Source organism: Haliotis rufescens, unplaced genomic scaffold (genome assembly GCF_023055435.1).
Source record: "Haliotis rufescens isolate VD_foot unplaced genomic scaffold, xgHalRufe1.0.p SCAF_17, whole genome shotgun sequence".
In the NCBI taxonomy this organism is placed as follows: domain Eukaryota; kingdom Metazoa; phylum Mollusca; class Gastropoda; order Lepetellida; family Haliotidae; genus Haliotis; species Haliotis rufescens.
The window spans coordinates 31,074,138-31,097,524 of NW_025963857.1; the positions used below are offsets into that span (position 1 = coordinate 31,074,138).

At 41.5% G+C, this 23,387-nt stretch overlaps 1 protein-coding gene across 4 annotated transcripts in view; it reads left to right on the forward strand.

Moving 5' to 3' along the window:
* LOC124142525 (small conductance calcium-activated potassium channel protein-like) overlaps positions 1–23,387 on the forward strand; it is a 113,354-nt gene that overhangs the window by 80,360 nt on the left and 9,607 nt on the right. For 3 of the 4 annotated variants that reach the window (XM_046511045.2, XM_046511044.2, XM_046511043.2), the window contains exon 2: positions 11,024–11,119. The gene's annotated coding sequence lies outside the window, so the exon portion shown is untranslated. Of the gene's footprint in view, positions 1–11,023; positions 11,120–22,200; positions 22,330–23,387 lie in introns of those variants that run through there. The other variant, XM_046511046.2, reaches the window with a different exon arrangement.

Sequence of the window (23,387 nt, forward strand, 5' to 3'; positions counted from 1 at the left end):
TGTGCCAGATCTGTGTGTATGTCTGTGAATTATGTATGTACCAGATCTGTGATTCTGATATGTGTGTATGTTTGTGTGTCTGATGTAGGTGCCAGATATGTGTGTCTGATATGTGTGTATGTCTATGTGTCTGATGTATGTGCCAGATCTGGGTGTCTGATATGTGTATGTCTGTGTGTCTGATGTATGTGCTGAATGTTTCTGATCTGTGTGTATGTCTGTGTGTCTGATATGTGTACCAGATCAGTGTGTCTGAGGTATGTACCAGATCGGTGTGTCTGATCTGTGTATCTGATATTGTACCAGATTGCTGTATTTCAGCATGCCAAGAGGGAGAAGGCGGAAATAAGTGTTGCACTTGTGCCCAATCCTTTTGTCTTTTTTGGACAATAAAATATATGTGATAATAAAAAAGAGTGAGTGAGTTTGGTTTAACGCCGCTTCGAACAGTTTTTCAGTTACATGACGGCAGGTCTGCGATAGGATATTATCCAGCAACGTTGATGATGCTGTGACCACGCTGTGTGTAAACCCGTTATGCATGTGTCTCACTTTGGAGATATTGTATCCCCAAAAATACAGTGGTATCTGTCTAAACTGGACTTGAAGGGGGCCAAATTTTAGCCCGTTACAGACATTGTGAGACATCAGAGATTGTAATATTCTACATAGAGTTACGTCCCTTGATATCTCTCACTGCTACGACTACTCACGATAATATAACGTGTAGAAGTTATTTATTTAAAGGATTGTAACATCATGCCACCTGTTACACTGACGTTTACAAGAAACATCTTCATAGACCTGAAGTAAAACTCGTAATTCAAATTAATTAGTTAATGTGTTATGAAAATATTATATGATAGATGTTGAGTGATTGGTAAATTTGATAACTATCAGTAATACACTTTCCTGTGGTTTGATTGTTTGTTTGTTGATTAAGGTCGCACTCAGCAATATTCCAGCTATGTGACGGCGGTCTGCAAATAGTCTGGACAAAACAATCCAGTGATTGATACCATGAAAATCGATCCAGGCAATTGGGATACAATGACATACATCAACCAAGTCAGCGAGCCTGACCACCCGATCCCGTTAGTCGCCACTTACGACAAGCATAGTCGCCTTTTACGGCAAGCATAGGTTCCTGAAGACCTATTCTACCCTGTTTCTTCACTGGTCGTCCCTGTGGTACAGCAAAGACTATTATGCAGGATCATCAGAATTAAGATGATTCTTGAAAGGAAATTCTATTCTCAATTCATTTTTGAAAAAAAATAATTCACTCTTAACAGTCATATGTTTACATTCAATCCTACTTTCTACCGACAGCTACAATAGTCATTCGCGATCTCTCTCGGCATGACAACAAGTGGTTAATTTGGCAATTTCGCCCACCAGTCCCTACACGTAAAATATACGTAGAATAACACGTACTGATCAATTTAGTTTTGAAATTGTAATTGTAACAGTCTGTTAGTGTAACGCGTTGTGTATATTGCGATAAAGCGGTATGAAATAATGTCAAAAGTTCAAAGCCATGTCGCCAATGTGATGCGAAATATCAAAGTAGGAAACAAGCTAGTTCAACGTGTTTTCGCGCCGAGATAATGATCAGTAGCGTCGGTTCAGAATGTCAGAATGTCACTCAGACTCCGTGCAGGGCTCATTACAACTGTCACTGTACCGCGTCAGGACAAGTCGCTGCATGGAGCTTGATAAGCACCGCCAAGCAATGCCACGTGTGGGACATATACAATCTAACTCACCCAAGAACAATACCCACATTCAAATACACCATGCCTTGAACATTGTTCAAATCACCCTAAAGTAAGTTTATAATAACTGCTAGCAATAACGTCTAATCGTGACTCAAATTCTATTCCCATCGTATATTTGGTATTTGTGAACTGTTCAACTGTACATAACGATCAAGTTGTTGTCAATCTCCACATTAAGTGGCTGTTGATATAATGTCTCGGCCGGTGTACATGCACACAATTCGATGCATTCAGATAAAGTCAAGTCATAAAGCCGTGACGGTGCACATTTGTCTGGTATTGCGTCAGTCAATACAAATACCAATGAAATCGGCAAGGAGTCAAAGCATGGCCCTTGCATATAGACGCCGTATAAACGTAATAAAATTAATATTAAACAGGGCGAGGTATAAACGTTAGCTGTGACCCAAACCAAGTCCTTTACGAGCGCTTGAAGAAAATAACATGTAAAAACTAACAAGCTTAATCATTCGATTAAATACTTGTTCCAAGTTAGAAAATGATCCATGAGTTAAAGTGGGACAGAAAGTACTTGATTCAAACATGATAGTATTTAAATCTTGTACCTGTTTAATAAGTCCTTTCAAATATAAAAAAAAAAAACATATCAAAAACAGAAATAAGATTTAAGTCACTGAGGTTACATCTTTGACATTCAGCGTTTTTATATAGAACAATTCAACAAGAAATGATGTGTTCCACTCTCGTATGTTTTTAATTCATATTTAATATATTTAATTTACTGTCACGTTAGTGAATAAATAACGAACAGAGATTTGAATAGGTTCGATTTCCCAGCTAAGGTTAACATTCGCAATAAACTTACTTTACCATTTTTATTACTGCCGCTTTCCATTGATACAACCGCGTGTATGACGTCACGGCTTTTTACGATCCTCTGTGGTGATTATTGTATTGTATGTTGTGGTAATAAATATTACTCAGTTTGTACACGTCAACAGATGGGCTAGGTGTTCTGGCTGTGTCCCAAGCTGACAAGTCATTAAACAGTGTCAATATATACATGTACATGAACGAAGTGCTACCGAGAGAAGGTATATCGACAAACCGACCTATGAGGTAATAAGTGTACTAAAAATTCACATGGATGTCTGGATGTTGAAATGGCGTTTAACAATGACACCAGAATCGAACTGTAACCGCATCTACCAATGGAAAAAAGATAAACGTCCTTCCTGTTTGATGTTAATCTGGAATTAACTGTTATACAAATTCTATCTTTAAAGCAATTTGGCACTTTCGATGTCTGTGGCTAACATGATAAACGCGTTCGACATGAGGATAGGCCTCTGGAAGATAGGGAGACGGACGGCGAATGTCGAGGTATCTAGAGCGGAGTAATTGAGCAGCAAGCATTGATTAGGTATCAGTCAAGTGGGGGGTCACAAGCAATCACTGAGTGACGGAGGGCGCTCAAACGCGCCCCCAGGAGGGCCAATATCTATTCAACAGTAATCACTTGAAACTAACTCTTCTGGGTTTGGTTTTCTCAGTAATTGACCACTGAGTATACTGTGTATTGTTTCGTGTAAGTGACTGACGTGATTTGAGACGTCTTACAAGCCCTATATTTGTTGGAAGTACACTTGGCATCGTGGGATGTTTTACTAGATGAACATTCACTACGTGTAAAGATCTTATACTTGCCTTGGTGTTCACCGCCGGTAGTATGAAGGTTCTATACGGGTGTTCACCGACCCTTGTATGAAGATTCTATACTAGTGTTCACAACCCCTAGTGTGAAGGTTCTATACTGGTGTTCAACACCCCTAGTGTGAAGGTTCTATACTGGTGTTCACCGCCCCTAGTGTGAAGGTTCTATACTGGTGTTCAACACCCCTAGTGTGAAGGTTCTATACTGGTGTTCACCGCCGGTAGTATGAAAGTTCTATACGGGTGTTCACCGACCCTTGTGTGAAGGTTTTATTCTGGTGGTTACCACCCCTAGTATGAAGGTTATATACTGGTGGTCACCACCCCTAGTGTGAAGGTTATATACTGCTGTTCACCGCCGGTAGTATGAAGGTTCTATACGGGTGTTCACCGACCCTTGTATGAAGATTCTAGACGGGTGTTCACCGACCCTTGTGTGAAGGTATTATACTGGTGATTACCACCCCTAGTATGAAGGTTATATACTGCTGTTCACCGCCGGTAGTATGAAGGTTCTATACGGGTGTTCACCGACCCTTGTGTGAAGGTTTTATTCTGGTGGTTACCACCCCTAGTATGAAGGTTATATACTGGTGGTCACCACCCCTAGTGTGAAGGTTATATATTGGTGGTCACCACCCCTGGTGTGAAGGTTCTGTAGTAGTGTTCACCACACCTAGTGTGAAGGTTATATATTGGTGGTCACCACCCCTAGTGTGAAGATTCTATACTGGTGTTCACCACCCCTGGGGTGAAGGATCTATACTAGTGTTCACCACCCTTAGTATGAAGGTTATATACTGCTGTTCACCGCCGGTAGTATGAAAGTTCTATACGGGTGTTCACCGACCCTTGTGTGAAGGTTTTATACTGGTGGTCACCACCCCTAGTGTGAAGGTTATATATAGGTGGTCACCACCCCTAGTGTGAAGATTCTATGCTGGTGTTCACAACCCCTAGTGTGAAGGTTCTATAATGGTGTTCAACACCCCTAGTGTGAAGGTTCTATACTGGTGTTCAACACCCTACGTGTGAAGGTTCTATACTGGTGTTCACCGCCGGTAGTATGAAGGTTCTATACGGGTGTTCACCGACCCTTGTATGAAGGTTATATATTGGTGGTCACCACCCCTAGTGTGAAGGTTTTATACTGGTGTTCCCGTGAAGATTCCGGGGTAGAATAGATCTTCAGCAACCCATGCTTGCCGCAAAAGGCGACTATGCTTGTCGTAAAAGGCGACTAACGGGATCGGGTGGTCAGGCTCGCTTACTCGGTTGATGCATATCATCGATCCCAAGTGCGTGGATCGATGCTCATGATGTCAATCACTGGATTGTCTGGTCCAGACTCGATTATTTTACAGACCGCGTCATATAGCTGGAATATTGCTGAGTGCGGCGTAAAACAACAAATCAACCAACCAACCAATTATACTGGTGTTCACCGCCGGTAGTATGAAGGTTCTATACGGGTGTTCACCGACCCTTGTATGAAGGTTTTATACTGGTGGTCACCACCCCTAGTATGAAGGTTATATACTGGTGGTCACCACCCCTAGTATGAAGGTTATATATTGGTGGTCACCACCCCTAGTGTGAAGGTTATATATTGGTGGTCACCACCCCTGGTGTGAAGGTTCTATAGTAGTGTTCACCACACCTAGTGTGAATGTTATATACTTGTGGTCACCACCCCTAGTGTGAAGATTCTATACTGGTGTTCACCACCCCTGGTGTGAAGGATCTATACTAGTGTTTACCACCCCTAGTATGAAGGTTCTATACTGGTGGTCACCACCCCTAGTATGAAGGTTATATAATGGTGGTCACCACCCCTAGTGTGAAGGTTATATACTGGTGGTCACCACCCCTAGTGTGAAGGTTATATACTGGTGTTCACAACCCCTAGTGTGAAGGATCTATACTGGTGTTCACCACCCCTAGTGTGAAGGATCTATACTGGTGTTCACCACCCCTAGTGTGAAGGTTCTTCACCGCCCCAAGTGTTAATGTTCTGTATTGTGTTCACCGCCTCGATTTTGAATGTCTTCTACTGGTGTTCACCACCCCTAGTGTAAAGGTTCTATGCTTGTGATCACCGCCCCAAGTATGAAGGTTGTATACTGGTGTTTACCGCCCCAAGTATGAAGGTTGTATACTGGTGTTATCAGCCCAAAGTATGAAGGTTTTATATTGGTGTTGACCACCCCTAGTGTGCAGGTGTTATAGTGGTACAGTGAACACGACAACCAACCAGCTGACCAGCAACAGGCACAGTAAAAGTACAAACTGGCAGCATCTATTGGTAGCACACGTAACAATCTTGCATACAGAGGAGACCATTAACAGTGCGAACTGACGTTGGAGTCTTTGATATTCGTTTGGACAAACTTTTTACGAATGATAAAATATCTAAATCAAATTCAGCCAACTGATTTCCCCTCTGGGAAGAAAGAGTTGCGTAAAACAAAGTGAAAGCCTTTGCAATACACAACAGTGTGACATTCTGATGAGAAGACCATAATGCCATTTCTTTATACAGCAAGAATTTTCTGTTTTGACATTAACCGTGTGGGTTTCTACAAAGAATGACCTTGTTGAAGGACATTAAAGATGTTATCTTTCCTTCTGAGAAACTAAAAACGATGAGCAGTGTTAATTAGAACACGTCAACACAAGGCAAGGGCATGTTTAGGAACACCAGTCAAAAATCGCAGGCAGGGACGACGCCTGTGTTGGGTAAGGTTATTTCAACGTCAAAGACGACGACTGAAAGGTATTGTAGTTGATGCCGACACTGACACCTCCAAATCATAGGATGTTAGTGCATTATCGCCTCCAGGAATTTTCCTGTGCAGCATTGATTATTTCTAACTTTCAATCCCTCAGCGCCCGAATGTCAAAAGTAGATCTTCCAACATGGAGCAAAACTCTTTATGGTTAAATTGTCTGTTCATTTGTGCGACAGACCTTTCACGAAACATTTTCATAAAGAACACTATCAGGAAAATCGTCCTTTTTCGTTCCATCCATTTGATTTTGTATAGATCTGTATAATGCAATTACGATGAATAAATAGTTTCAATTATGCTTGAAACATGTCACCCTTTGACTGAGATAATGCCATTGCCATGTATGATTTTGCAGAACTTCTGCGAAAAAGTTGTTATGGTGTTTAATAGTGCTGGTGTATAGTGTTAAGCGCGGTAGTGTAGCATGACATGTCCTGACTGAGTTGGGCGTGGCGTTGTTTGACGTAACGTAGTGTGGCGTGACGTGATACACTGGGGTATTGCGTAGCGTAGCATGTCGTTGCACAGCGTAACGTTGTGCGGCGTGACTTATCACACTCGGTTAATGGCATGGCGTGGCGTGGCGTGGCGTTGCATAACACAGCGTAGTTTGGCGTGATGTGACCTGACGTAGCGTGCTAGGACGTGGCTCGATTTAGCCCGGCGTTGCATGATGATGCAGACCTCGGATGGGATGACGTGACGTAAAGTGACGTGAAGAAGTGTTACATGGATGAGGTGTTAGGCACGAAAGAGCCTTGCATGGTATATCATAGTTTATATCACACACCAGGATTCCTCAGTATGATATTGTAGGTTTGGATATTGAATAATATGATACTATATTACTGATATCGAACAATATGATACTGAATGACGTGATATTGAACAATATGATACTATATGTCGCGATATTGTTAATATAATACTGTATGACGTGGTATTTTACAATATGATAATATATGACGTGATATTGTACAATATGCTAAATGAGTGAGTGAGTGAGTGAGAATGGTTTTACGCCGCTTTTAGCAATATTCCAGCAATATCACGGCGGGGGACACCAGAAATGGGCTTCACACATTGTACCCATGTCGGGAATCGAACCCGGGTCTTCGGCGTGACGAGCGAACGCTTTAACCACTAGGCTACCCGACCGCCCATATGCTAAATGACGTGATATTGAACAATCTGATACTGTATAACGTGCTATTGAACAAGATGATACTGTATGACGTGATACGTGTACAATATCATACTGTATGGAAGATATAGTAAAGTATGTGATATGTAAGGTGTGATATTACATTTTACTATACTATGTGCCATGTTATTGTATAGTAAGGTATTTTGGGCGTTGGAATGTATGGCATGCTTATTTGTTTTATTTATGTTTCCTCCTTCTTTACTCGTCTCAGCAGGTACGGCATATACATGTCATGTCAGCATATTGTGGTACATGGTATACAAGAAGTTTAAAACTATTCATACGTATAAATTCCTGCCAATAAGGTCAACGTGTCTGTATCACTATGTATTGAAGATTGGTTTTTAAACAAAGTGTGGAAGGAAGACCAGAAACTAAATAAGTTTGCATAGTTGCAATTTGTAAATGACATTACCTTTGTAGCATTGTAATAACTAATTGTCTCATGCTGTAATTGTTCAGAATGTGGCATTAATTTCTTCCTACATTGTCGTTATATTACTTGCTTTGTTGTTAATAGTACAATATTCAATGGGTCGTTGTGTTTGCCTTGTAATCCAAATAAAACATTTTCTCTGTTCAAATCAATGGTTCCTTCCACAACGGTTTTTATCCAGATGTAAGGTTACTCCCAAATCTTTTTTACATGTTCACAATCATATAACATATGGATTATAGTTTCAGGTTAATTTGTACACAAAGTACAAAAAGGGTAATCAACATATCCAATTTTATAAAAATATTTGTTAGTTGTAAGAATGTAATGAATAATCTTAAACTGAAACTATCTAATATCTTCACTTTGAGTACATCATTTTGCCATCAATATATGTTTTGCCAATCCCTTTCACTAAATGACTTATCTAGTAAACTTCCTATTTTTCAATGCCATGAAATTTAACAAAGTCTTGTAAAATTCTTTACTACCTATATTTTGGTTTCGCGGATGTGATATACTAATATTGAATGGCATTGTTGGTCGAGAAGATATAGAATTGAAAACATTATGCTCATTTACAATGGCATGCTAATTGTACTGCTTGGAGCAATGATATATGGTGGATACTACATGACAAAATACTTCGAGGCATGGTATTGCAGTGAGTGAGATGACGTTTTTTGTCACACAGCGTGATGTCATTTTGCATCACGAGATAAGGACAATACAGTTGAATGTGATGTATAGTATTAATACAGTGTCATGATGTGATCAGCATATTGCATGATCAACTGAAGTATTGTTTCCAAGCACATGGCACTCGTGATAACAACGTCTTTACCTCGGCTCGACCAGCCATGAGTGGTGGCCTTTCTTGCCGTAGCAAATATTATTATTATAACTGTTTCGTCACGATATGGCTGAAACATTGCCGATGTGAAGTTAAATTTCACTCACTCACTCACTCACTCACTCACTCACTCACTCACTCACTCTTGCCGTAGCGCTCCACTGTGCTTTGAGGCGAGCACAGGATGGTGTAAGTTAGCGAATGTAGCAACATGTGGCATAGCTTTGTAACGGATTGCGTATTGTGTTGAGAAGTAATATAGGACATTGCGGTAATGCACTGCCGTCGCTGCTGTCAGATACTCAGAAGACTTTCTGAAATACCTGAAAAGAGAAACATGACAGGAAAAATTTAACGCTGAGCCAGTGACGCCAAGGGAAGATAATTACCCAATGCAATAAACGTTTTTCCTGTATTTGCAATTCACTCATCATCCATTGTAATATAGCGAATAATCTATAAGGTGTCTCACAAAACATGCTTTTTCAGTGATATTACCATAATTTATGAGTGAAGTATCAGAGAGCTGGTGTTGATATAAAGCAGATGAAAGCATGAGGACGATACATCAGCGTTAAATATGCCGCACAGTGTGTGAGTCATGTATTTAGGATGATGAGCAGTCAAGTGTCTGATCAACATTTTGACCTGTTAATACAGTTGAATATATCATCAACATTTCGATCTGTTAATATAGTTGTATGTACCATCCATCTTCATGACCACAATGTTATCCGAGTGATGTACACGGTTGTATCCTCCCATCTTCCTGCACAACATCAATTCCCGTAAATAGTGAAACTTCTTTAGTCCAGACCCCGTTCATACGAACACAAGCCTTCCCGACAATTGCTACCGATAACGATGCACTTATGGTTTGTTGATTGAGAATTCTTTTAATCCGGGTGATTACGGTTGATTTCACTTTATATTTCGTTTTAGCTATATATCTGCATCTTTTCAAATGTTCCGTTTTTTGTTAACATTTATTCGCCAGTCAAATGTTAAAATGTGTCTCATCTTACGACAGTAGACGATAATCCTAGGTTTTATGACGAATCAATGCACAGCCAGCATATTAGCATGGAGTCTCCTGCCTCATAAACACAACGTCAACATACAATCATGCTAGACTTTGAATGACAAGGGTTATGGGTCTGTTGATAGCCAGGTGACATTTTGGGCAATGAGTCTAAATCTACCAATACTCATCTGTGTATATTGGTCCAGACAGTTGCCATTAAAGTCATAGCTATAGGCAGCTCAACAAACTTTGGTCGTCGACATTCATAATGTTGTATTATTGAAGGTAGAATGTCAGGCAAGAAAATTCCCCGAGTAGCTGCATAGCTGATGCCAATGAGATTGCTGTTCTTTAATTGCCTTCGAATGTTTGCGACATAAGATAGAGTTGACATAAACGAGATACATGTATGTCATATTCCACGTAATCGATTACAAAGTTCAAAATTTATTAAATATAATCATATCAAGCGTCATGGATTCGTTCAAGTTATGGTATTTGAGAAAAAAAAATCACAGAACTTTATAAAACAAACACCTCTCAATTATGGCCATCTCGGAGTCTCAATTACGATTATCTCGACGTCTTGACAGTTCCATGTTATGTATATGCCTATGCCACCATAGGGATGTATATGTCGATATATTATGTATGCCTATCTCGAAAGCCTGATGGTACCTATCTCGAAATCCTGATATTGCTTAGCTCGACATATCAATTTTGCCTATCTCGTCATCCCAAGGAGGTTATCGTTCATCTCAATGGTTTGTATCTAGACATCTCAATGATGCATACTCCATGAATCCTACCTTTTTATCTCACGTGTTTCCTCGCCTTCGCAACCCCAATCATAACAGTTCTATTCTGCATGTGTCCAGGAACTGTCGACACTTCGAAATACATGGAAATATGGCTAACTCGAACTCGCTTAACTGGAAGTATAAGACCAACTTACAAATTCAGCACTTAATTTACCCTTTGTTTCGAACAGTACTAAGGAGTTACAGTTGTGTTCCGTCGACTTCGAGATAGCCATTTTTCCATGTATTTCGAAGTGTCGACAGTTCTCTGCGTCGAAGCATTCAGCCGTAGTGAGGAGGTGTATTAAATAGCTGTGTAAATCCGGTGATGTGGCGAGGGGGTTGGGCCGATCGATCAGCTGGCGGGCAGGCCACATCAGCACCTCTACACCGGCAGAGCCTTCACGCTTAGCCAGGATTCGGCCAAACATTCACTTCACGGTCTCTCTGTTCCAGAGGTTGCGTGAAGCTAGGGGCTCGGCGGACAGACGCTGGGGGGTACGACATCATCCCCGCGGGGGTAGGGGATATCGAGGATCACACCTACATACGGTAAGTTTCATTTTAATTATACATCATTTGCATGAACTTAATGACGTTAGTGAGTTCAACTTCATCGATGCAGGTTTTTATTCAATTTAATTCTAAACTCATATGAATCAATATTTAGTTGTATAAAATGATCGATAGCATACAGCATGCAGCGTTACACTGAAGGGTTAACAGTGTAGGCAGGAAAATCACAATATGTCCACAATGAACGCCATATTATGGTTTCAAGATATACAATTTTATTACATTTCAAATTCATATTGAACAAATCATATTAAGTCCCTACTAATCTCACTTGACACTCGCATGTGTATTAATAGAAAATTGTATTAAAAGTTTAACATTTTAATAATTTTAACAAATTCCCACGATTAACGGACTTCGTGTCAGACTTGTGTGGATGGGGTATACTTGAACAGATTTTTTCCGTTTAAGAATTTAAATTCATAAAACTGTTATTTCCTAGTATATGAGTCAGAGTGCTAATGTAGTTACTTGATTGACTGCCATAGGTGACGCCACGCTGAATTAATCATGATTTCAATTCCTACGGAAATGTAATTTTTTTTGTTTTATTCTTGATTGATATAAACTGAACAGAACGGTTAGGGAAACGGAGTGGTATTAAGATACTTGATTCATAACACTGCGCATCGAGACGGACACTTGCTATATTCTTGACAATACTAGAAAGAACACGAGGTAAGTAGGATAAATATTTGCTATAAGGTTTAATTGGAGTACGATTACTCACAGGGACGTGTCCTTCCATCTATACGTACATAGTGAGAGGTGTAGCGTTTGTTGATGTTCCTGTTTCAAAGATTAACGGACAGGCGCTACAGGAGACGCACTACCCAGGTCAGCGAACCACCGGGTGTTGTCTCTCATTGATAAGTTTTCTGTCTGAATCAAATATGCACATACATACATATATACATACGCGCGCGCGCGTGCGTGTGTGTGTGTGTGTGTGTGTGTGTGTGTGTGTGTGTTATAGAGAGTCTTCGTTTATTTGTTCTATTTACGATATACATAACACAATATTGCCTCGGTATTTCCAATAAATGTAGATCCAAGCATTCATAACTATATATAGTACATGGGGGGTCATAGTGTGTTCCCGCGTCCCTCCAACACAGGCACTGTACAGTTACATATCTGTTGTATTTGAATCTTGCGTGGTTATTACATGTGACGTTTGATATAATGTATGCGTTTAACATAACGGGACTTCTACGCTTCTCGTTCATACCGCCAACCGCCAGATGTCACTGTGTGTGTGCTTTTGTTAGTATTACAATTAATACTGTGTTGGTAAAGGTCATATCGCAACTCGTAAACAAAGTCAGCTTTGATAAGTTACCCTACCGAAGGCACAAAGGTATATTGGCTCCTTTATAGCCAGCAAGACGTCACAGGCGTCCATTTATCGTTACGGTTTTATTATCTACAGATGACGAATATAAAATATCTAAATGGAGAGTGAGGCAGTGGTTTCTTCAAAATGATTTCGAGTTGATGGCTAGGAAGGCGCGTGTTTTGATACCAGAATAATTTATTTATAAATATTTCTACCAGCATTCCTGAAATATGGTTTAAATTATTTTGCTTTTGGAATAAAATTTATCACACCATTGGACTACATTATTACAAGAATCTGCATATTTCTGCAGGGTGGGGGGTAAAGTGGAGTCAAAGAGGTGAGAGGGGGGATAACGTGTCAGGGTGCGTCACTTACTCACTCACTCACTGCTACATGTTTTAGAGAGCCTGACTTGATCAACACGTCTGCCATTCATGTATTGTGTTTTTGTCCAACTGTTAGCATTTGTTCGAGATGTGGTATTTCAGCAAGACAGGCTTCTTTTTCTGCTTGAATCCTTTCCGTATGCATGTAGTCGTAGTATATCTATTCAGCAAAAGCATTTTTGTTCACCAGATCAGAGATAAATATTGGCTGCAGCTACAACATAACTTGTACGTTGTCAGAAACTGTGCCCTTTTTCTCTCTCTCAAGTACAGTTGCTCTGCTAGAATTTAACATTCAGGTATTATATGGCACACATTGCCTCACATACCACTTACCCAGTGGTGATATTTTGGCCCCTAGCAATCTGATCGAAAGAGGCGACCAACTGAAGCGGGTGGTCAGGCTTGGTGACCTGGCTAATTGCGTGTCATCTTACTCCGACGGTGTGGAGCTTGCTCATCATATCGATCACTGAATTGTCGGAGATAGATTTACTTATTTACGAGCGGTCGTCACACAGGTGGAATACTGCAGAGTGCGGCGTTAAACAACAACCGAACAAATAATGTAACAGATATATCAGAACCCAATATATCTGCATATATCTTGCAGCATGTGCACTTATAGCATTCTTGTCAAAACACCTTATCGTGGCACCAGATACAGAAATCTTGAAGCTATAACATTCATTGAAAAAACTTTCCAAACATGGAAAACGCTGTATGCATAATCGAGGTCAATTCTGCGAAGTTAAATGCACTTTGAACTGCACTGATTCTCTTCATCAGTGCCGCGTGCTTGTTATTTGAACTATGATAATGCACTGCAATAAAACTCGCATCCTTCGCGGCCCGACCAGCTCAGCTACAGTTGTTATTCCAGAAAGGGGATCATTCCTGAAGCATGCTCTATTCGGTTACCGTCAATGTATATGGCTTCAGCCGGAGGGATATAACGTCAACGAACAGTTTGAAGTCTTTGGCGACCTGCTTTGTATTCAATAGGTTGATCATAAACACATATTAATTCCTGCACTTCTTTAAAAAAAACAGCCAATATTTCATTAAGTTCCTAATTTGAATGTGGTTCAGCTGATATGGACGTTGATGCTAAACGAAAACCGATACTGCCTTCATTACCCGTGTATAAACAGACTATGAAGATTTCTTTCATAAGGGAAATATAAAACACTATCCAGCATGCAGAGGCGTTGGGGTAGCCTTGTGGTCAAAGAGTTCGCTCGTCACGTCGAAGGTCCAGATTCGCCTCCCCACATGAAATCACTCTGTGAAGACCATTATTGGTGTGCCCCGCCATGGTGTTATGATATATGGAATATTGCTAACAGAGGCGTAAGTCTATACTCACTCAGTCAACCTTCTTACTCAGTGAGTGAGTGATGATTGGGGCACATCGTGGACTTCAATGCTAGGGTTCGACACCTGTGACGCTGGAGACCACTGGGTCAGCTTTACCCCCAATAACACACTCATGGGGATTGTATCAATGTTTGTAGAAAAGAGACAAAATAAAGTACCGCCTTTTATAAAATTGTAATACCAATGTATGTTATTATGAACATACTTCGTCCACCATGCCTAGGGCACGCCAGAAACCTATGATTGTTGGTTCGAATCCCGGTTCGCCCCGATTATGTTTCTAGGTTTGCTAGCACCATACCCGTGCTTTGGGGTTTCACCGAAGTGGTAAACGTCTGAGACCTGCATCACTTCGGTCTTTCCCTCCACATTAAGCTGTCACCGCGATATAACTTGAATACTGTTAAAAGCGGCGTTAAACCCAACTCACTCACTCATTCATCATGCTGGTGTTGTTAATCAAAGGTGAAAAATATGAGTAATTGTTGTACTTGTCCATCAGTGAAGTAATGGTTGTACTTGCCCATCAGTGAAGCAATGGTTGTACTTGTCCATCAGTAAAGTAATGGTTGTACTTGTCCATCAGTGAAGTAATGGTTGTACTTGTCCAACAGTGAAGTAATGGTTGTACTTGCCGATCAGTGAAGTAATGTTGTACTTGTCCATCAGTAAAGTAATGGATGTACTTGTCCACCAGTGAAGTAATGGATGTACTTGTCCATCATTTCCGAAGCATTTTATGGGGCATCTATGCGTCTGTAGAACGGGAGGGATGAAATGAGTTTAATGGCTGTCCCGATTCCTGGTCTAGTTCTGTTCGACCGTTAAGAGTCATTTCCAGTCCCGTTATGAAAAGTGTTTTGGCATGAAACATCAGGTTGTTTTCAATGGAGACCAGTTATTTTCATGACTTTTGAAGCTATGCATATTTTACAAACGAGGTACAGGCGAAATACTTTTTTATATCTAGGTCACTTATGAATTATGAATAGGGATTATAAACATTTCACTACAAATATATATTACCAAAACATATTGTTCAGTTTATACAACTACAATGGAAAAACAGGTGATAAATAGTGTTTAAGAACTGGCTACGCGTTTCTGCTTGAATCCAATTACTTATACATGGTTCAACTGTAATGGCGGTTAATGGTGGGATGGTGTACTTATTATTCACAGTGAAATGTCATCAGCTCACTATAAGCGTGTGCTTGACGTGACGCCCAACTGAGATGAGATCACGAACCGACACCAAACAATCAGTAGTAATGTCGAGCGATATGCAGTCAGCGTTGTGGGGGATTAGTTTCAGACAAGATCAACCTTTATTTAAATGTACACATTAACTGATCTCACTCATGATATAGTCATCTGAAGATTTCATCATTTGCCGTTGTTGTAAACGGCACATTGGAAACTGCAATGGTATCGGTCACACCCATTGAATTTCTATCAATTCAGTGCATATGGTGTTAAACGCCACTTATTCAATATAAGCAATATTCGAGCAATATCAAGACGGGGACACCAGAAATGGGCTTCACACATTAGACCCAAGTAAGGAATCAAACCCGGTCCTTCGGCGTGACGAGCAAACGCTTTTACTACTACGCTATCCTACCCATTATTTCCTTGACCAGTTCGTACTTGCAAAGATCACTGGGTATATGTGTTTCGCATTTTTTCCTTCATGGTTAGTCACTATATATTTTGACAAATTAACGGTAATCTAGCTTTACCAATGATCTGGTGACTATAATCGTCGTTATCCTTTGCAGATCATTGGCTCATAAGTTGTAGTCATGCGTAGTGCCAGCTGTGTTATCAAAACTTCTACATGCGCTCTCTGTCAGTAATGGTTCAACGCGCTAGAACGTTTACCAAAGGTTCAACATGTTGGTGTTGTTTTCGGTCAATGTTATAAATGGTTCGACAGACCAGCAATGTTATAAATGCTTCGTCTGACTAGCAATGTTATAAATGCTTCGTCTGACCAGCAATGTTATAATGGTTCGTCTGACCAGCAATGTTGTAATGGTTCGTCTGACCAGCAATGTCATAAATGGTTCGTCTGACCAGCAATGTTGTAATGGTTCGTCTGACCAGCAATGTTATAAATGGTTCGTCTGACTAGCAATGTTATAAATGGTTCGACTGACCAGCAATGTTGTAATGGTTCGACTGACTAGCAATGTTATAAATGGTTCGACTGACCAGCAATGTTATCAATGGTTCGACTGACCAGCAATGGTTCGTCTGACCAGCAATGTTGTAAATAGTTCGACTGACCAGCAATGGCTCGATATGCCAGTGCTGTCATCAGAACAAACCTGTTAGAATAGATCTTCAGCAATCCATGTTTGTCGAAAGAGTCGAATAACGGGATCGGGTGGTCAGACTCGGTGACTTGGTTGATTCATGTCGCCATATCCCAAAATGCGTAGATCGATGCGAATTATGTCGATCACTGAATTGTCTTGTCCAGATTCGATTATTTATAGACAATCACCATATACCTGGAAAAATGCGGATGCGGTGTCAAACAACAAAATCTGTGGTGCGTGATGACAGTCCTGAAAGTAATAGTTCTATACAGCAGAACTATTATCAATGATTCGACACGTAAGAATTGTTATCTATGGCTCGGCATGACGTAGGCCACAGAGACACCTTCTCATTGCATTCATTGCACCATCCGCAGACGGCCTTCACAGTCTCGCGATCACACTGTCGTTTTTTAAGTTAATTAATTGATTTAATGGATCATTCATTAACACTCACAAAAATCATTTCCACATGAAGAATGTGAACATATCAATAATACCCATCTGTTACCCTCACGTGCATTCAGCTGGAGAGCTATACAATCAACATTGTTCCTAAAAAAAGAAGCATTTAAATTAAATTACATGGTGTTGTTCTTTTCACACAGAAATGAAATTCAAAGGCCGGTTCGACTGCTACATATAATTCCTTAAGAGTGGAATTTAACAATGTGCATTGTAGGAGCGAATCGAATTTTTATCGTCTTTTAGTATGACGCGGTCGGGTATCGAACCCCCGACCTTCCGCTCTCCGGGCAGACGCTCTACCACCAGACCACAGAGGTCATCGTTACCATTTGACTCACGCTATCATAATTATGTCGCTGACGTAGACATAACATGCCAAAAGTCAAAGGTCGAGGTCATACGCAGTCAGAACTGCCTGGCATCTACTCATGGTGAAGTAGTCATGGGAGTAATGATGGGACGAAACAGACCTAATGAAAAGGTGGCCCACTCGGGCTATATAGCCAGTGCCAGCTGTGTCAGAGTCTGCGGCTGTGTTTGACGCTGTTGCACCCATCAATCCAACTCACCCCAGAAATGTTCGATGGGCTTAAAATCTGGTGATCGAGATGAGTGAGTGAGTTGTGTTTAACACCGCTTTTAACAGTATTTCAGTTATATCACGACGTGTCAGCTAAATGTGGGAGGAAAGCTCGAAGTGATGCAGGTCTTAGACAGTTACCATTTCGGTGAAACGGGTATCGTGCTGGCAAACCTAGAAACATAATCGGGGCTAATCGGGATTCAAACCACAATCATAGGTTTCTGGCGTGCCCAAGTGACGCAACTCTGCACCTTATACGACTGGGCCACACGTGCCCCCTGATCGAGATGACCAGAGCAGGACCTGGATGTTGTCGTGTAGGTATGGCATTATCGTGCTGGAGTACGGTGCTGGCGTTCTGCATAATGGGAGTGACGTATGGCTGCAGAGTTTCACTTCGGTAAGTTGTGCAGTGAAGTTGCCCTGAAAAGGAGGCATGTTGGTTCTGCCACTGAGCGAGATTACTGCCCACGCCATCACACCATCTCGGCCTAATTTGTTGACTTTCTGTAGGTAGTTTGACGCAAAACGTTCACGTCAACGTCTACACAACCGACATCTTCTATCTGCATGACGAATCAATAAGTATTTGTGTCGCTGAAACACACAATTCTCCTTCGCAGCTGAGGTCATACTCTGAAGGACATGACACCGCTGACGTCCCAGTCGACGACGTTAGGCCGCCAAAATGACATCTCGAACAGGTCGTTCTCGTAGGCTGTTCCTCATCGTCTGGTTTTATAGCATACTCAAACATGGTATGGCAGATGCTGTAAAGGTTGCCGTGGTGGTCCTTTGCCGAAGGTGACGAACCCGGATGTAGCGGTCCTGGGCGAAGGGGGTTTCCTCTGAGAGAGCCATGTGTCCATATTAATAATTTTATTCATGTGTTTCTTTGCATTGTGGAGAAAATTTGAAATGCAATTGCTTTAGCAATGGTTCGTTTTGGTCCACGTTGTTGCCAATGATTGTTATTATTAACCGGTCACATCTTAAACATGTTAATCATGTCCGGCCTCATCCAAACGCTGCACCTCATCCAAAACCGCAGACGAGTTCAGCACAGCCTGCTATTATTCACGAATTCGAGTTCACATGTTCGACGTGTCCGTTCACAATCGAGGGTTCCTTTCTTCCTTGGCGCCTCCAGCCTCGTTGTCAGGGAACACTTGCGGTCGTATACGCAGACGTCTTAGATTCCTGCATGTTGAGTTTTAAGTTGTCCGATTATTAACGTAATGGTTTTCCCATAGATTGAATAACACCGACGAGTCTTTCTTCTGGGCTTTTACTTCGTGGCGCCGAGCAACGCAGCATGCACCGTAACAGAGCTTAGGGAGACGTGAAATTATGAAACACATACTCTATCTCTTTGTTCTGACGTTGTATGGGTACATTCAGACAGTAGAAACAGTTTTACTACGCATTACTTTACTCAATCAGTGTAAGTGGGTGAGTGTCAGCAGCATTTCTATGTGGAGTTCAGACTTGTTGGTTTCGCATGCGTTCATCTGGATGTGAACGTTTGAGGGGCCGTGATATCTCTGCCCAGTCGCTCCAATTGATCACTTTTCTTATCAGCTTTTAGTTATATATCTTCAAGTGCCTCAGAGGTAGAGGTCGGCAAAAGATTCAACTCTCAGATAAACCTGTTATTTGTCAATAGTTAATGAACACTAGTGACAATTTAGAATCACAACAAATACACAGCTGTTGTAAGTCTTTAAGCTTAGCTGGGTTCTAGTCACTCTCGCCCTGTGACGATTCTTGGTTTCATCAGGTCCCAGGAACCCATGCTTGTCGTAGTGTAGGTGACTTGGCTGATAGCGTGTCAACGTACCACGACGCCATGGGTTATTGTTAATAATATCAATCACTGGTTTGTCTGGTTCATATTCCGACGCTATATAGCTCGAATATTGCTGACTGTGGCGCTATACCATATTCATTCATTCACGTTCTTATCACTCTCAACCGAACTTCAATATTAATATTATCGCCCACGGTGTTACAATACATATTTTGCCATTCTCGGTGTTGTTCATGCAATCAATATTAGACTACTTCCATCTACATGGCTGCCTATAAATAGTCGAGTCGACTGAGCTTCTTGATTCCGGACAAACTGCCCAACTGTGTCGCACTCCCCAGGGCAACCACGCTGTACACATTTCCGGTGTACGCAAGTCGCCGGTTTTGGAGTCTGCACCTGTAGCTTCTAACAGGATCCGTTGACCACCTTTCTATGACGTGAAGAATTCGACTTTCTTTGGATTCGCCATGTTTTGAACCAAGACATTCGCGATAAACATTTTTTAAAGCCGTACAGTTCCTTCTCCGCTTTGAGTAAACCAAATAAAACAAAAATTCTTACAACATTTCCCAATAAAACCAGGCCCTGAATTATCGTGAAAACACTGGAGAAGCAACATAAGAAGTGAACTGACGCGTTGAGAAGCATACCACCTGTGTGTTAATGTTGTATATGTCCGCTATTTTACCTTATATGCCCAATAGAATCTGTTTCGCTGGATAATAGAAACTGGTTAATCTCTGGCGTTGACGTTTACTGTCAAAGAATTAAACCATATATGGCATAAATAATAATCAGGACATTTAATCACGGCAGCTATATTCGCCCTGCGGGAACTATCACAGACCGCAAAGTTCATCTTCTGATGCCAAAGGCTGTTAATACATCAACCTGTGTTTCCTTTGGTAGCTCAACGTGTCACGTAGATTATTTTCTTTTTAAACCCCATCTCATTGCGTTTTGTGCTTTAGCAACGCAAACCAATTGTGACAGTTTAACAAAGAGCACGATCCTTGTGAGTGAGGGGTAGAATTAGCCGTCGTTGACGTACCACTGTAGCCTGTCTGACAAGGCGGAATTAATTACTTCACACACCAGATCAATCGGACGTCCACCAGCCACTGGGCAGTACATAGTTATCACTCTGTCTTAATAATATATTGATGATGTTATTGTTGATGATAAAGGCCATTGATTAAGCCTGAGCAAGCTAAATCCCATGTGAAATATGCATGTTTTGTCATTCGGTGTGAATACCAAGTAATTGCACGTCAGTAGAGTAAACAGAATCGTGGGAGTGGGAGGCTGGCCTTTGTTGAGCACACGTCCAACCTAGAAATCTTCAGTATCAAAGTAAACATGGTGTTCATTGTCATACCCGTCATATTACCTTCAACCGTAAAATAAAATGGTACAGACCCGCTCGTTAATATTATTAGCTAAATCGTTGAAGGCCGATGCTTTGAGGTTTTTTTTATTCATGTGATATTTTCTGGCATTACAATAACACACTCTCGGTCAACAAGAGAACGAGTTCACCTTGATTAATGTCTGGCAGCCGATCAGAACAGTCTTAAAACCCTGCTCGGAAATGGTCTTTAAGTCTTGAAAGCCTCTGATGAGTGTCTCTGTGGGGTAGTGGGAGGACACCATCAGAGTCAACTCTTCGTGGAACTGTCGGAAGGGGCGGCGGCAGCCTCATGTATGTCTTGTTGGGCAATTTCCTCGTCATAGATCATCTAAATCGGAATTATCTCGGACTGAAGAGGGAGCTGACTGTCAGTGCCATAAGGTCTTCTGGCGAATGGGTGCGTAGAGACTTGATTCCGGACAAACTGCCCAACTGTGTTGCACTCCCCAGGGCAGCCACGCTGTACACATTTCCGGTGTACACAAGTCGCCGGTTGTTGAGTCTGTACCTGTGGAAGTAAACTGACGCGTTGGGAAGCATACCACCTGTGTGTTAATGTTGTATATGTCCACCATTTGCACCATATTAAATGGCTTCTTAGACCCTAACCATTGCAACTAATAGACACCAGGCTATGAGTGGTCTTACCTTTTTTAACAATGGTAAAGTATCCACATTGGTTTGATGACCGTATTTAAAACATTTATTCTAGAGCGCTATGCCTAACCGTGAGAACAAATTGTCCGCTTTCTGTATCTACCCAACCTCCGCCCCTGTATCTCCCCAATCTCCGTCTCTGTACCTCCCCATCCTCCGACCTCCGTACCTTCCCAACCCCGACCGCCGGCCGTGTACCTCCCCAACCTTGACCTCCGTCCCTGTACCTCCCAAACCTCAGCCTCAGTACCTCCCCAACCTCAAACCTCCGTCCCTGTATCCACCCCCGTTTCACCGACCCCCAGGTAAGTACAGTAAACCAGTTCCCCACCACTACAAGTTTGACAGCCTCTAGACTACCCGACCAGTACACCCGTACCATTCCTACAGTGGCTACGTTAAAGCAGATCCACCCCACATCCCACCCCCACCTGTTTTAAGGAGCTTGCCTACACAGCGCCTTAGAGTCCTCATCCCCCATCATTTTGACAGCCCGCACCCCTGCCCCACCCCCGCCCCCACCAGTACATACAGACACTACCTACATGGGTTTCGGTGCAGTTGTTCCCCATCCCCTGTTGCACACAACAACAGGTAAGATGTAATCGACCGCTCCGCTCTGTCACGTCAATATCTAGCCCCACCAGGCAACATCTGGCGCCACAGACAAGGCTCCCACCTCCTGCCTATAGAAAATGTCTTAATGATTCGTTCTTGTTCAGCAGTATGAGTGCTTCAGAATTGAGGTTAGGCGATAGGGATCTTGCTCATTATCTGGACATGGCCGCTGTTCTCCATGTCACAATGGCGACACCAAAGGTAGGTTTGTAGAAATACTCAACAACAAACTTAATTACCGTTATTGACTGAATCACCTACCTGATCAGATTATAAGCAAGCTGATCGTGTTTGTTTGAGGATGACAGTACGTGATGTTCCACATAGTGCAATAGTTAAAATAGTGAAGTATCATCGGTTCCTCCAAATACATGTGAACAGTGCTTGTGCTGCACTATAACCCTCAGATAGAATAATATACAATCTGTACTAAGCAATGTCATTTAATTTCAAATTGATACCAAAGAAAATCCATTTGTTTTAAACAAAATATTTTAACGGGATGCTTTTGAAGAAACAAATTTTTTGACATGTGAAAATGAAAGCGTTCAGCATCATCTTAGATGTAAGCGTATTATCTATATATTATCAATGCAGGTATTATACAATAGCGAAACAAGGTAATATCAACAGAACTAGTGTTTATATGTCTTGTAGAAATGTTGCCTGGTAAATATTACTTTAGTGGGGACACTACTGACATTTTCACACTAAGGAAACCCTTTGATGGCAGGAATTATTGTTTTGATCGATCTGTGAGGCTGACGACAGGTGGAGTAACTCCGAGTAACATGGATACCGACGAGAACAGCTAAGGGGCTTCGGATGAAGAACGTGTTTAAGATGCTGTTCCAAGGTAGATCCTTGGTTTTTACTGGCATGGCGAACTACCAAGTAGACCGGACGTCCTGGCTTCTTATTGATTTGCACACTGGTACATTTGTGACAGCGTGGGGGGCGAACATTAGCGTTCACTTGACCAGTTCTCACCTGGATATGAACAATCATTGTGTCCCGCTGAATCTTCGTCTGACGCAGTTTTATACCTGCCTCAATATATTTTTTATTCAACCGTTAATAGGAACAATAAACGAACGCGCCTTCTTTAAGGACCACCCTGCTCACATGTTACCTCGCATGTTTTGGGGCATGTTGAAATATTGCAACTGGACAAAAGCAAAGTAGCGAAATCCAATATATCGACAGGTTACAAACAAACATTTGAAATACATAAATGTGCCACATCATTTGTTCCACCT